The sequence below is a fragment of the Trachinotus anak genome, unplaced genomic scaffold (genome assembly GCF_046630095.1).
Source record: "Trachinotus anak isolate AG129_WGS33_773 ecotype Australia unplaced genomic scaffold, CSIRO_AGI_Tana_v1 ptg000016l, whole genome shotgun sequence".
In the NCBI taxonomy this organism is placed as follows: domain Eukaryota; kingdom Metazoa; phylum Chordata; class Actinopteri; order Carangiformes; family Carangidae; genus Trachinotus; species Trachinotus anak.
The window spans coordinates 1,264,501-1,278,210 of record NW_027273867.1 but is presented as its reverse complement, the minus strand read 5'-3'; the positions used below and the strand labels follow the sequence as shown (position 1 = coordinate 1,278,210).

The following is a 13,710-nucleotide window of genomic DNA, read 5'->3' as shown; positions in this document are numbered from 1 at the left end:
ATTTGTCCCAAATAGGCCAGGTGATAGATTTCAAACATGGATCACCAGAGGCCTTACTAATTATTATACATTTGTCCACATGGGGGAATTCTAGAGCTTTGAATCCTTATAGTAAAAGCATAGTCTGGAGCGAAATGATTTCCATATATACCTTCAATTTCTGCATTATTTCAACCAGGGTCTGAAGGTAGCTTTAGAAACAGGAGAGACAGGAAATGTAATTATCTCCAGGATGTATAATGCTATTCTCTAGGGGTGTAACAAATAAGCGATATGAATTGGAAATCGGTTTTAATTTAAAAGATGCAAGTGCATCGATACATGGACCCCATGACTATAAAGATCATACCCAATTATAAAGCTATGAATCGGTGTAATATTGCTGCTATGCTGCTAAACTTCGTCAGCTCAGTGTCTACAGCTCTCTCTCTCTCTCCCTCCCTCTCCCTCTCTCTCCCATGAAACTGTCACGAGACACAGAAATGTTAAGATAGCGCTCTGTTTGCAAAGGAAAGACAAACATGTCCGGCAACCCCGACGCAATTTATAATGCACCGTTGAGTCTGAAATCCAAAGTCTGAAAGAGATTTGGATTTTACAAGAAACACGGAACACTGGATAAAACCAATGCAATACGTAAGGAGTGTAAAACAGCACTAAAGTACAGCAGTAGCACGACTCATCTCAGCGCTCACTTAGTGAGACTAGTAGTACAGCTAGCACAAAGGCTACATCCACACTCCTACGTTTTCATTTTAAAACAACGTTTTAAACAAAAACAAAGCATTTTAGCTCCGTATCAGAAATGATCTGCATCCATACTACCACACCTGAAAATGCATGCATGCATGACTGGTGTAAACAGGAAGCCGAATGACTTCTCTCAGGTGCTGATTAGTTGCAGAAAGTTCTACGAACGAGGAAAGCAAAGGCAGTTGGAGTGTTATCATCTAGTATTTAACTGAACAACACCTGCTAGCAAAGACAACAAGGTCAGTAACACTTGTATTCATTACTCATGTTGCTTTCACCACTGACAGTCGCAGCTGATAACAGCCAATCAGGGAGTGACCCAGTGACCCAGGTCATCGTTTTTGCTCCGTTTTTACCTGTCCAGATTGCAACACAACCCCAGAGTTTTCAAACTAAAACGGTGCTAGTAGCGTATTGAATCAGATCGAATTGAACCGAATCATCCATATCAAAATGTATCGTCCCTGAATCGTATCATACCCCATATATCTAGATACGTATCAGATCGCCTTGTATTGGAGAGATTCACACCCCTACTACCTTTAATATTCCAGATGAGGGTTGGAGAAGAATATGTTAAGCACAGTGGAATTCAACTAGTTCAACTACATGGTGATAATTTTGTGGGAAAAAAATGTTGTGAGGTTTTTTGCAATGCCCCTGCAAAAACAACATCAGGGAAGTGGTGGAATATGTTGAAGAATGTGTGGGATAGATGACTCCAATCACTTCCATATTTTTTGGAATTGCCAGAAGGTTGTGCCATATTGGCAGAAAATACACAAACACATTAGTGTGTTTGGTGTAAACATTCCTCTTAGATGTGATGTTATATACATGGGGGACATCCTATTAAACCTATAAGGTCACAGTTTAGTTGGTGAAACATAATGCATAACTTCCTGTTTTAAATGTACCTTAGCTATGCTGCAAAGATTTATTTGCCACAGACTCTCCTAAACTGTATGACAATGTCATTTATGGAAACCAGGGCAACACTTAAACTAGTCCTTTCAACATAAAAAAGACTGTGTCAGTAAAGTATGGAAAACTGTCAAATATCAAAAAGTGGTCAAACCCCTTGCCAGATTCATAATGTTGTTTTGTTATTCTTTGATCAGATAGTGTCATAATTTTGCCAGTTTTAGACACAGTCCTTTTAACTTCGACATTTAACAGGCTACTTTGGTTAAATGTAAAACTGGCTTTAAAAAGCTTTTATTTCTCATTTGAAAAAAGTACTGCTTTAGTATTGTATCAAATAATCATATAATAATCATAATAATAATTTAAATTAGCTGATATATTGTTATATTCTTTAAACAAATATCAATATTGGCCTTAAAAAAAAAAATCAAGCATCAGTTGGACTACAGCCTTACTCCTAAAATATGTGGCCTTTGCTCTGATGGTGTCACTGTTATTTTATTTCATAAAGGTGTAACAATCCTTGTCAAAATTAGTCGAGGTTGTCTTTATTTCAGACAAGGCTAGTGACCTCAACTATATTATAGTGCAGAAACCCCGCTACTTGTTCTACTGTAAGCTTGTGCAATTCCTTTGGCTAGGTAACTTGATGGACTTTCCGCTGCTGACAGAAATGAAAAAGAGATAAAAACAGATAATTCTTGAGATCCTTGGAATCACAGATTTTTGGAATCACTGTTTCTTTAAAGACAACGTATTCCATATAGTGATTTTTTGGCAAATATTTTTTTAAACTTTGTTTCACAAAGCCCTTTAGGATTTAGCTGTACCAATGAGTTTGGCAAACTTATTTCAATGAAACTTCCCCACATCCATTATAGAGAGGAAATAATATTAATAATATTAATATTATATTAGCTAGCATGCATTAGTTTTGCTGCTATAGGTAGTCAGATAGTTAGCCTGGCATGCTAATGTCACACAAAGTAAATAAATAAATAAATAAATAAACAAATCTGGTACAATATTGCTGATAAATCAATAACTTTAGTCATTTACAAATCAAACTTGCTGGTTCTTTGTGGAGCTTGAATAATAAATAAACAAAAACTCTGCAGGGGCCAGGAGGGCCTGGCTGTGGTAATCCACAAAAAAAAAAAAAAAACACCATCAGCAGTGTGTCTGTTAAGACCAGGGTGAGTGGAGGGCAACAAGGAGCTGCTGAACAAAAGCTTCAGTGTGAGAGAAGAGTCATACGCCGGTCTGCCACTGCAGCCAAAGAGCTGCTCCTGACCTTTACAAATGGCCAGGGCCAAAATGGGCCACCGCTGTCAACAATGTTCAATGAACCATGAGAGGGGGACGGTGCAATGAAAAAAACATCATACAAAAGGATCCTTCACCCAACACATTCACAGAGTCAAATATTTTCCCAAGAGAGTAAAGCCACATTTATCTTGCAAACTCAACAGAAACATTTCGGTGATCATAAATGGTCTGTGATGAAACATCCAAGACCACTTTACACAGTTTTTCAAAGCTGAAAGGGAATGGAGAGCTCTTTCTCACTGAGCACTCACTGAGGCTGTGGTTCTGTGCACACCGTGGGTGAAACGTATATGATACAAATGTCGGCTTGAATTAAGAAAGCTAAGAGCTAACAAGAACAGCAGGACTAAAGAGTCACACAGTGAGATAATGATCCAGGCCCAGTGTAAGCAGAGGACAAATGAGGAGTTTGGTTTCACAAGAACCAAACTCTTGAAACTCAGGAGTTATGATGGTGATAGTTGCTTGTTTGGAAGGGAGGGGGGTTGTGACTGGATTTGATTTGATTCACTACACTTGCTACTACACACTATTATGTGTTCATTTTAAAACTTAACTTTAAAATGACACCATCTCTCTAGACAAGCATTTCAGCTCTGTATCAAGAATAATCTGTATCCATGATACCTGCCTTAAAATGCATATCACATGACCATTGAAGTACACTGAGCATGTGCGTGCCAGTGTAAACAGCCTACTCTGCAGCTGGTTGCTTAGTTGCAAAAAATACTATGAACAAGGAACAGCAATGGCAAAAAATATCAGATTTCTTTGCTTGGACTGACAACGAGGTGGAACTTTTAGTGACAGTAACATATTAATATAAAGTGGTCATGGTGGTGGAAAAAGTAGATTGGGAGTCATTGATTTTTTCCAAAAAAGGGTCAGGTAATAAGGAGCACAATGAATCAGGGAAGGATACGTCATGACTAATAAAACCAAATCAAGAAGCAAATGTGGATGTCCATGTCAGAATTTCCAAAGATCTTCTTTCTGCCTGTGCAGATTAAAATACAACTTCAGAGTTTTCAAATGAAAACGGGGCCAACAGCATTTCAAAAGTCTCCATTTTTAGGTATGGATGCCAGGTGCAAATGTAGCAGTTTGGATGACGCTTTTATCTATAGTGACTTACAAGCGAGTTTGAGCCACAACTTAACACTGGTTTATGACATTCAGCTGTCTGAAGTGAACTGTCTGTCTCAAACTGTGGCTACTTGTGAATCTTTTAGTATGTTAATGTACAGCAATCAAGGAAGTCAAATTCTGAAGTAGGAATAAGTGATAAATTTACTTGTCTTGGGCAGGATTTACAAATGTTGGGGCTGTAGATGTCATTTGTTGTGGGATCAAATCGTGCTTAATTTCAGGGCAAAAACAATACTAGAGATGGGCCGATCCACATTTTTTCAGTTCCGATTCGATTCCAATACACAATTGCCGATACTGACACAGATTCTGCTGAGCTCTTTTTACTTTAATGTTATTATTATTGTTGGTATTGTGTTTAAGGTTAAATCATGAGGCTAAAATAAACCACACAGCACTTCTTATTAGAACAGCAAAAAATATACAGGATGGAGGCTGCAATTGAACTCCTGGTGTGTGGCCCTCTGCACTTTTTCACCTGAATCACCGCATTCTGTTGTGCATATGTCACCCAGTGTACAGTGAGACTTATGAGAGACATTGGTCTCACATCGGAGGTCCAAATATCAGTTTCTGAAGCTCGTGGCTTTAACATCTTCTGACTGTGCCGCTAACTGTGACGACACTCGGTTGTATAGTTCGGGTATAGCCGTCTCTGAATTGTATTTTCTGGATGGCAAATTATACCTGGGCTCTAAGTGCTCCAACAGCCTGCGAAAACCAACATTTTCCACGACAGGTAGTGGTTGGTCATTGAGTGTAATGAAGTTGAGCAACTTCTCTGTGATCCCTTTAGCCTTTGAGTTGCCTGCTGGAAGTTTATCGCATTTCTGTAAAGCATCAGCGAGAGTCTGCTGCCTGGTGGTGTCATCTTGTCTCTTGGCTAGCATGAACTCCTGGTACTCTGTCATATAAAACCTCATGCAGCCGTACTTCCACCCCTCAGCATGCCGGCCTTACACACATTACAAGTAGCTGTCTTGCTTTTCAGCATTTCCAGGTTAAAATATCTCCAAACAAACAGCATTTTAGTCAAACCAACAGCTAATGTTATTTGCCCACTCAGTTACACGCTGAAGTTGCCGCGGGTTCATGGTAAGATGTGGAATGGAATCTGAATCGGTGACATGTCTCATGTTACATTATGGCGGGTTCATGGTCTAGCGCAAGCTGTATCAGTAAGTGGATCGGCCCTGTCCGTCCAATATCCAAATAGTGAATGATGTCAATATCAGATCTGATACCAATAGGATCGGATTGGTCCCACCTCTATACAATACCCCTGAATTTCAATTTCATAATTCAGAATATCTGCTGGATGTGTGCTTTGCTGCTCAAAGACCCATCATTCTTTTGATATATTCAATATCTCCAGTACCAGACTGAGCCTTATTAATGAAAGTTGGTGTTTTTTTTGCCTTTTTCTTTCAATAGTGGTGTCCGTCTGGCCTGTGCCTATGGAGCCCAACTTGGTGTAGTAGGGTACAGGCTGAAACCAACAAGTTTTTGATGTCTTGTGCGTCAGTAGTCTTTAGTAAAACCATCATTCATTGGTTGATTGCGGTCATGTGAACACTAAAACCTTTATTTGCTTTTTATTTTCTTTGAAGAACTAATTTTAATTCATAAAAAAGGTCCCAGTAATTGTGTCCAGTGTATATTTTATGTCTGTATTTTTTTTTCTTTCACTATATGAAAACGTTTTTTGTTGTTGTTCATTAACTATGGACATTTTATTAAATATTCTGGTAATACAAAATTGGTTCTTTGCATTTGTTTCTGAGATGTTCTAAACTCTGTACTTAAAATTCAGGGGCACCAGGAATTTTAACCACGACAGTACAATGGTAAAGCAGCTATAATCAATATTTTTGGCAAGACTGCAACAGCAGGACCAACGCTATAACCTGGACTGATGATATTTCCACCACTGGTCAGCCAAGTGCCTCAACATCAAGTTGGAGTTTCTGGTGCAAACAGGTTCTGTTGGCGGCGTGTTTACCGCCTGCAGTGTTGCCAACTTAGTGCATTGTCGCTAGACTTTTCCCCCCGAAAAAACTATGTATCAACCTGGTACATGACTAGACCATATATGGATGCCAACGGGGGGCTTAGGGCCACACCTCTTGCTACAGGCAGTCTACTAAGATGCTGGTTTCCCGTCGGCTCAGGAATTGCAGGGAAGAGGAGGAGTTCCTATACAATGAGCCTCGCCTCCATTACAGCAAATAACAAATTACATGTGTCATTATTTACAAAAGGAGGCAGAAGAATAACTAAACATAAGACACACCGAGCAGAGAGGGAGGGGGAGAGAGAGAAGTCATTGGTAGCAGCTGAAGAAACTAGCAGATCTGAGTAGCATGTACACAACAGAAATGCCAGCAACTGGAAATGAGACAATACACTTCCTGGAGCACAGCAATAAAAGCCCTATTAAGAAATAAAGGGTTTCTTGCAACTGAAACGCTAAAAGGCTTAACACATAATGCAGTAACTTTAACATGGCAAATGGGAGCGAATGAAAATGAGGGTTCCTTGTAAAATACTGCCATGACCCAAATTACTTATCGAATACAGAGGGAGTTAGAAATAAAGATCTGTCTCTAATAAAAGTCTCTGATGGTGCTCCCCGTTAGCTCATCTGGTAAAGCGCTTGTCTTTTATGCTTAGTCCTTGCCACGACAGAGGCTGTGTGCTGTGTGAGAGACAAGATAAAAACTTAACTCTGCACTAGCAGCTCAGCAATAAACCAGCAAACAGACACAATTAGAGGCTAGCCGGTGAACCTAGTTGAACATTTAGCAACTAAACAGCCAGATATGTTTTTTTCAGGAGGATTCTTACATACATCAGGTGGCCGGAAACATGACTTTCCATGATAACATTGCTAGTTGCTGGGTGTGTAAAAAAGGAGCTGTTTGATAACAAGTTTGCCATATCAACTTAAAAGGTAATTAATACATCAATGCTGTGTTGTGTTGTGTCAAAATATCACTAAGCGTAGGCCTATGCTCTCACCCTTGCTAATCTGACTTTATCTGGTCCCTGAACACAGTCCTTATTTCAGCTGCCAACTGTTACAGATATCTTACAGTTTACTGAATGTCAAAATTATTTTCCAAGATGACACACTATATTTCAGGACATTGTAGAGTTTCTAATTTTTCATGGATTTTCCAGGACTTGAAAACTGGTTTTCAATACTTTGTTTCCTGGGTTTTCCAGGCTACATGGATGCAGATAAATGCAGTGATACTGCTTTATGCAATTGGAAAAAAGGAGTTTCATGAATATCCTTTACGCCAGTTAATTGAACCAGGATAAATAAGGAAGCCGTTTAGGGTCATTACAGCCAGGCATCCCAGTTGCAGCACCAGAAGAGGCCACCAGCCAGCCAAGCCAAGGCCCGCTGGCTTGATGCATGTCTTGCTATGCAAAAAATTTCCAGGGGGTTTATTCAAAAGCATTTCCCACTGTATGGAAGAGGTTGTTAGAAGCAGGATAAAGTCAGGAAGCAGGTAAAGTTTGACTTGTGAGAGGGAGTCCGCATTAGGTCAATTCATTTGACAGGGTTTCCAAAACACAAGGCTAATAATGTGCAGGTGAAATGAAATTATGAAAGCAGTAATCGTCTCTCAACTTCTGTGTTTATTAATGGGATTTCCCTTTAAAAAGGAACAGGAGACAGTAAAAGTTAACAAGTCCGGGGCATGACAAAATCTGTTGGCAAAGCCATCCATTTTGTTCCAGAAAGCCTGTCTTATTTTTGTGAAGGTATTCCTTTCAAAAGTGACACAATGAGAACATTCAACTCTGTCAACCAGGACTGAACACAATGAGCTCTGGCCAACATCCACGTCTGCTCCTGCCAATGTGCAAATCACTGCCAAATATTGACTTTGACCAACAAATGGCTCTGGCCCACTCTCACTTGACTGCTAACAATAACTATCCCCCCACTACATCCACACTAACACTAAAATACTTCAATCCATACATATTCTGGATTGAAGTATCCGATACATATTTTCCGGACTATAAGGTGCACTTAAAAGCCTTTAATTTTCTAAAAAAACGACAGTGCGCCTTATATATGGATTCATTCTGGTTGTGCTTACTGACATCGAAGTGATTTTGTGTGGTACACGGCGCTCACGGCGCTCTGTCAGAATGTTTTAGTACGACTTTGGTAAACTACAAAGCCGCACTGCTTGCAGCATTACGGCTATCGTAGTCAGGAGCGTCGCGGAGTAATACATACTGTGCTTCACCATAATATTACAGTGTGTGTGTATAAGGACCTATAAGGACTTATTGTGAATACGCTAACGTTTGATTTAGCGGTATCAGACTGTGTTTTTTTTTACGTGTTACAACTGAACAAGGTTGGGAGTTATTGTGAATACGCTCATTAACGTTTGAACAATGTTGAGAGTTATTGTGAACGCGTTTAATAAAGTTTGACTGACTTATCTGACTGTTTTGTTTCGCTTAATGCGCCTTATAGTCCGGTGCGCTTTATATATGAAAAAAGTTCGAAAATAGACCATTCATTGACAGTGCGCCTTATAATCCAGTGCGCCCTATAGTGCGGAAAATACAGTACTCTAACAAAATAATTTAGGGGACCTTAAACTATTACTTCATTAAATGCATTGCTGCAGGATAAAAATTCAAATTCAGTAATTTAGTTAACATTTTGAGTTGCAAACATAATTCTAATGAGTTGTGATGACATAATAACATTTAATTTAATAACACTTACAACGGTAACTAAGTTCATGAAAAATTAAAAGCTATGGTAGTTTAATGAAATCTGACGATTTAATTTTTCTCTGTATTCTGTATTCTATAGTCTGCATTTGGTAAGTGCAGAATTCCCTTCCATTTAAAATGTATGGAAAATCTAAACAACTGTTTTATACCAAAACTGTTTTATACCAAACCTACAGAACAACCCTACCCTAAAAACAAAGTGGATTCAAATTCATCACATTCACCACTAAAACTAAGAACATCAAATACATAATTTTAAAACACTGATATTCAGTATATTCAAAATGACTCATCCTTGCAAGAGACCTTTCAAGATCCACGTATGATAACTTTTAAAGTAGAACTTAAAAGGTTCTATGAATGAGATTTTAAACAAGCTCTCCCTGAACTCAGCTGATTCTAGTTGTATTTTTGTATATAACCGCTAATTATCTGTTGTACTGTCGAACTCCTGTTCGATCACTCTTAGCTCTCTCCTTCTCTTCGTGAGATTCTCATTAAAACACAGCTGTTTACACGCTAGCTCTGTTAGCTACTTTAGCTTAGCAGTTAATGATGGCTTCTGTCTCTCCCTCTCCCGCTCTCTCTTGCTCAGCCTGCTTCATGTTTAGTTCCTCCTCTGCCTCCTTTAGCGATAATGGTACATGTAATAAATGTAGTTTGTTTGCAGTTATGGAGGCGAGGCTCAGAGATCTGGATCCCGGCTCCGCACCATGAAACCACATCTTTAGCTTCTCCAGTTAGCCAGCCCCCAGCAGCTGGTGCGGACCGACCCGGTGTAGCTCCTTCTGTCGCTCCTTCTCTCCCCCCAGCAGCTCCCGAGCAGCCGGGAGGTCAGGGCGGCTGGTGACTGTTCGTAACAAGAAGAGGCTTAGTCCTAAACAAAAGCTCACGGCTCACCACCGACCTGTTCACGTTTCTAACAGGTTCTCCCCCCTCAGCGACACCCCCGCTGGGAAGCAAACTCTGGTCATTGGTGACTCTATTCTGAGAAACGTGAAGTTAGCGACACCAGCGGCCACAGTCACATGTTTCCTGGGGCCAGAGCAGCGACACTGAGTCCGACCTGAAGCTGCTGGAGAAGGATAAACGTAAATACAGTACGATTGTAATACACGTCGGCACTAATGACACCCGATTACGCCAATCGGAGATCACTAAGATTAATGTGGAGTCGGTGTGTACTTATGCTAAAACAATGTCGGACTCCGTAGTTTTCTCTGGGCCCCTACCCAATCTGACCAGCGATGACATGTACAGCCGCTTGTCATCGCTCAACCGCTGGTTATCGAGGTGGTGTTCCGCTAACGATGTGGGTTTGTTGATAACTGGCAGACTTTCTGGGGAAGACCTGGTCTGATTAGAAACAAACATCCCACGCTGGATGGAGCTGCGCTCTTATCTAGAAACTTCACTGAGTTTATCAGAAATCAAAGCCATGACAAACCAGAGTTGAGACCATGAGGCAGAGTCGCAGTCTTACACTCTTCTCTGCGCCTCTTAGAGCAGTCGCTGCCATTCACCCCCTACAAACTGTGTCTGTCCCCCGACCACCTACATTTAAATATAATAAATCAAAAGTGAACAGAGGAGGAGTTAGACATGAAAACCTAATAAAAATTAACACAACTGTTAGTCCAGAACCAAATAACAGGAAAATTAAATGTGGCTTATTGAATATCAGATCACTCTCATCTAAATCTCTACTAGTCAATGATCTGATAACTGATCATAACATTGATCTGCTCTGTCTGACTGAAACCTGGCTGCAGCAGGATGAATATGTTAGTCTGAATGAATCAACACCCCCCACTCATGTTAACGTTCATATCCCTCGAAGCACAGGCCGAGGAGGAGGGGTGGCAGCCATCTATCACTCCAATTTACTAATGAATCCTAAACCTAAGGTTAATCATAATTCATTTGAAAGCCTTAGTCTGTCACACCCAAACTGGAAGACACAAAAACCAGTCCTACTAGTTACTGTATATCGTCCACCTGCCCCGTACTCTGAGTTCTTATCTGAGTTCTCAGACTTTTTATCTGAGTTAGTTCTCAGCACAGATAAAGTTATCATGGTGGGTGATTTTAACATTCATGTATTGTGTTGAAAGTGACAGCCTGAGTATTGCATTTAATTCATTATTAGACTCAATTGGCTTCTCTCAGCATGTTAATGAACCCACTCACTCTTTTAATCATACCCTTGATCTGGTTCTGACTTATGGGATTGACATTGAATATCTAACAGTTTCTCCCAGAAACCCTCTTTTATCTGACCATTTTCTGTTAACATTTGAGTTTTCAGTCATGGACTACACAGCATCTGGGGAAAAAATCTATTACAGCAGGTGTCTGTCTGACAATACCGTTAGCAAATTTAAAGAAAGAATCCCATCAGTACTGAGCCCACTGCCATGTATCAATGCACTAGGGAACAGCTCTCTTAACTTCACATCCACACAGGTTGGTGATCTTGTTGACAGTACTGTAGCCTCACTGCGTGCAACTCTAGATACTGTGGCCCCTCTGAGGAAGAAGGTAGTGAGTCAGAGAAGACTAGCTCCATGGTACAACTCAGAAACACGAGTTTTAAAGCAAAATTCAAGGATGCTAGAAAGAAGGTGGCGTTCTACTAACCTGGAAGAATCTCTAAAGGCTTGGAAAGACAGCCTATTGGCGTATAAAAAAAGCCTCCGTAAAGCCAGAACATCCTATTATTCATCATTGATAGAAGAAAACAAGAATAATCCCAGGTTTCTGTTCAGCACTGTAGCCAGGCTGACAGACAGCTACAGCTCTGTTGATCCATCTATTCCTTTAGCCCTCAGTTGTAATGACTTTATGAGCTTCTTTACAAATAAAATTGTCTCTGTTAGAGAAAAAAATTCACCATCTCCTCCCCACAGCTGACTCAGATGTACTGTCCAGTTCAGCAGCCTCAGAGTCCACTGTAACTGGTTTATATTTTGACTGTTTTCCTCCTGTAGATCTCTCTGAGCTCACTTCAACAGTTTCTTCATCTAAACCATCGACTTGTCTTCTAGACCCTGTTCCAACAAGGCTGTTCAAAGAAGTTTTTCCTTTAATCGACACCTCTATATCAAGTCTGATTAACTTATCTTTATCAACTGGTTATGTACCGCAGGGTTTTAAAGTTGCAGTAATTAAACCTCTACTTAAAAAGCCTACTCTTGATCCAGATGTTTTAGCCAATTATAGACCTATATCCAACCTCCCCTTTATTTCCAAAATCCTTGAGAAGGTTGTTGCAAACCAGTTAAGTGATTGTTTGCACAGAAATGGTTTGTTTGAAGATTTTCAGTCAGGTTTTAGAGTCCATCACAGCACAGAAACAGCTCTGGTTAAGGTTACCAATGATCTCCTCATAGCTTCAGACAATGGACTTGTCTCTGTACTTGTCCTGCTAGATCTTAGTGCCGCATTTGACACCATCGACCATAAGATCCTGTTACAGAGACTAGAGCATATGGTCAGCACTAAAGGAACCGCACTAAGCTGGTTTAAGTCATATCTGTCACATAGACTCCAGTTTGTTCATGTTAATAATGACTCTTCTATCAACACTACAGTCAGCCATGGAGTTCCACAAGGTTCTGTGCGAGGACCAATACTTTTCACTCTATATATGCTTCCTCTGGGAAACATTATTAGGAGGCACCAGATAAATTTCCATTGTTACGCAGATGACACCCAGCTGTACTTATCCATGAAGCCAGGTGAGACTAACCAGGTAGCCAAGCTTCAGGTGTGTCTTAAGGACATAAAAACCTGGATGACCAGTAATTTCTTACTCTTAAACTCAGACAAAACTGAAGTTATTGTAATTGGCCCAAAACACCTCAGAGATACACTATGTGATAATATACTGACTCTGGATGACATCACCTTGGCCTCCAGTGCTACAGTCAGAAACCTTGGTGTCATTTTTGACCAGGACTTGTCCTTTACTTCACATATAAAGCAAGTCTCTAGGACAGCCTTCTTCCACCTGCGCAATATTGCTAAAATCAGACCCATTCTGTGTCTAAAGGATGCTGAAAAGCTAGTTCATGCATGTGTTACCTCAAGACTGGACTACTGTAACTCTTTATTGTCAGGATGTCCCAAAAATTCAGTAAAAAGCCTCCAATTGATCCAAAATGCTGCAGCACGAGTACTGACAGGAACTAGGAAACGAGATCACATCTCTCCTGTGTTAGCTTCTCTGCATTGGCTCCCTGTAAAATCCAGGATAGAATTTAAAATCCTCCTCCTCACCTACAAAGCCATTAATGGTCAGGCACCATCGTACCTTGGAGAGCTTATAGTTCCCTATTTTCCCAATAGGACACTTCGCTCTCTAAATGCAGGTCAACTTGTGGTTCCCAGAGTTTGTAAGAGCAGAATGGGGGGCAGAGCCTTCAGCTATCAGGCTCCTCTCCTGTGGAATCAGCTCCCAGTGTGGGTTCGGGAGGCAGACCCCCTCTCTACCTTTAAGATCAGGCTTAAAACTGTCCTGTTTAGTAAAGCTTATAGTTAGGACTGGCTCGGGTATGTCCTGAACCATCCCGTAGTTATGCTGCTATAGAGCTAGACTGCTGGGGGATTCCCATGATTCACTGGGCTCTCTCTCTCTCTCTCTCTCTCTCTCTCTCTCTAACAATGCATTACATAAAAATGTATTTTATTATTTGCACAGCATTTATTACAAATACAGCCAGAAAAACAGACAATGCTGGGCTTAAATGGCAATGCAACTGCCAAATACAA

General features: G+C 40.4%; 1 protein-coding gene across 2 annotated transcripts in view; it reads right to left on the bottom strand.

Moving 5' to 3' along the window:
- septin7a (septin 7a) overlaps positions 1-13,710 on the bottom strand; it is a 59,300-nt gene that overhangs the window by 23,902 nt on the left and 21,688 nt on the right. The window lies entirely within an intron of this gene.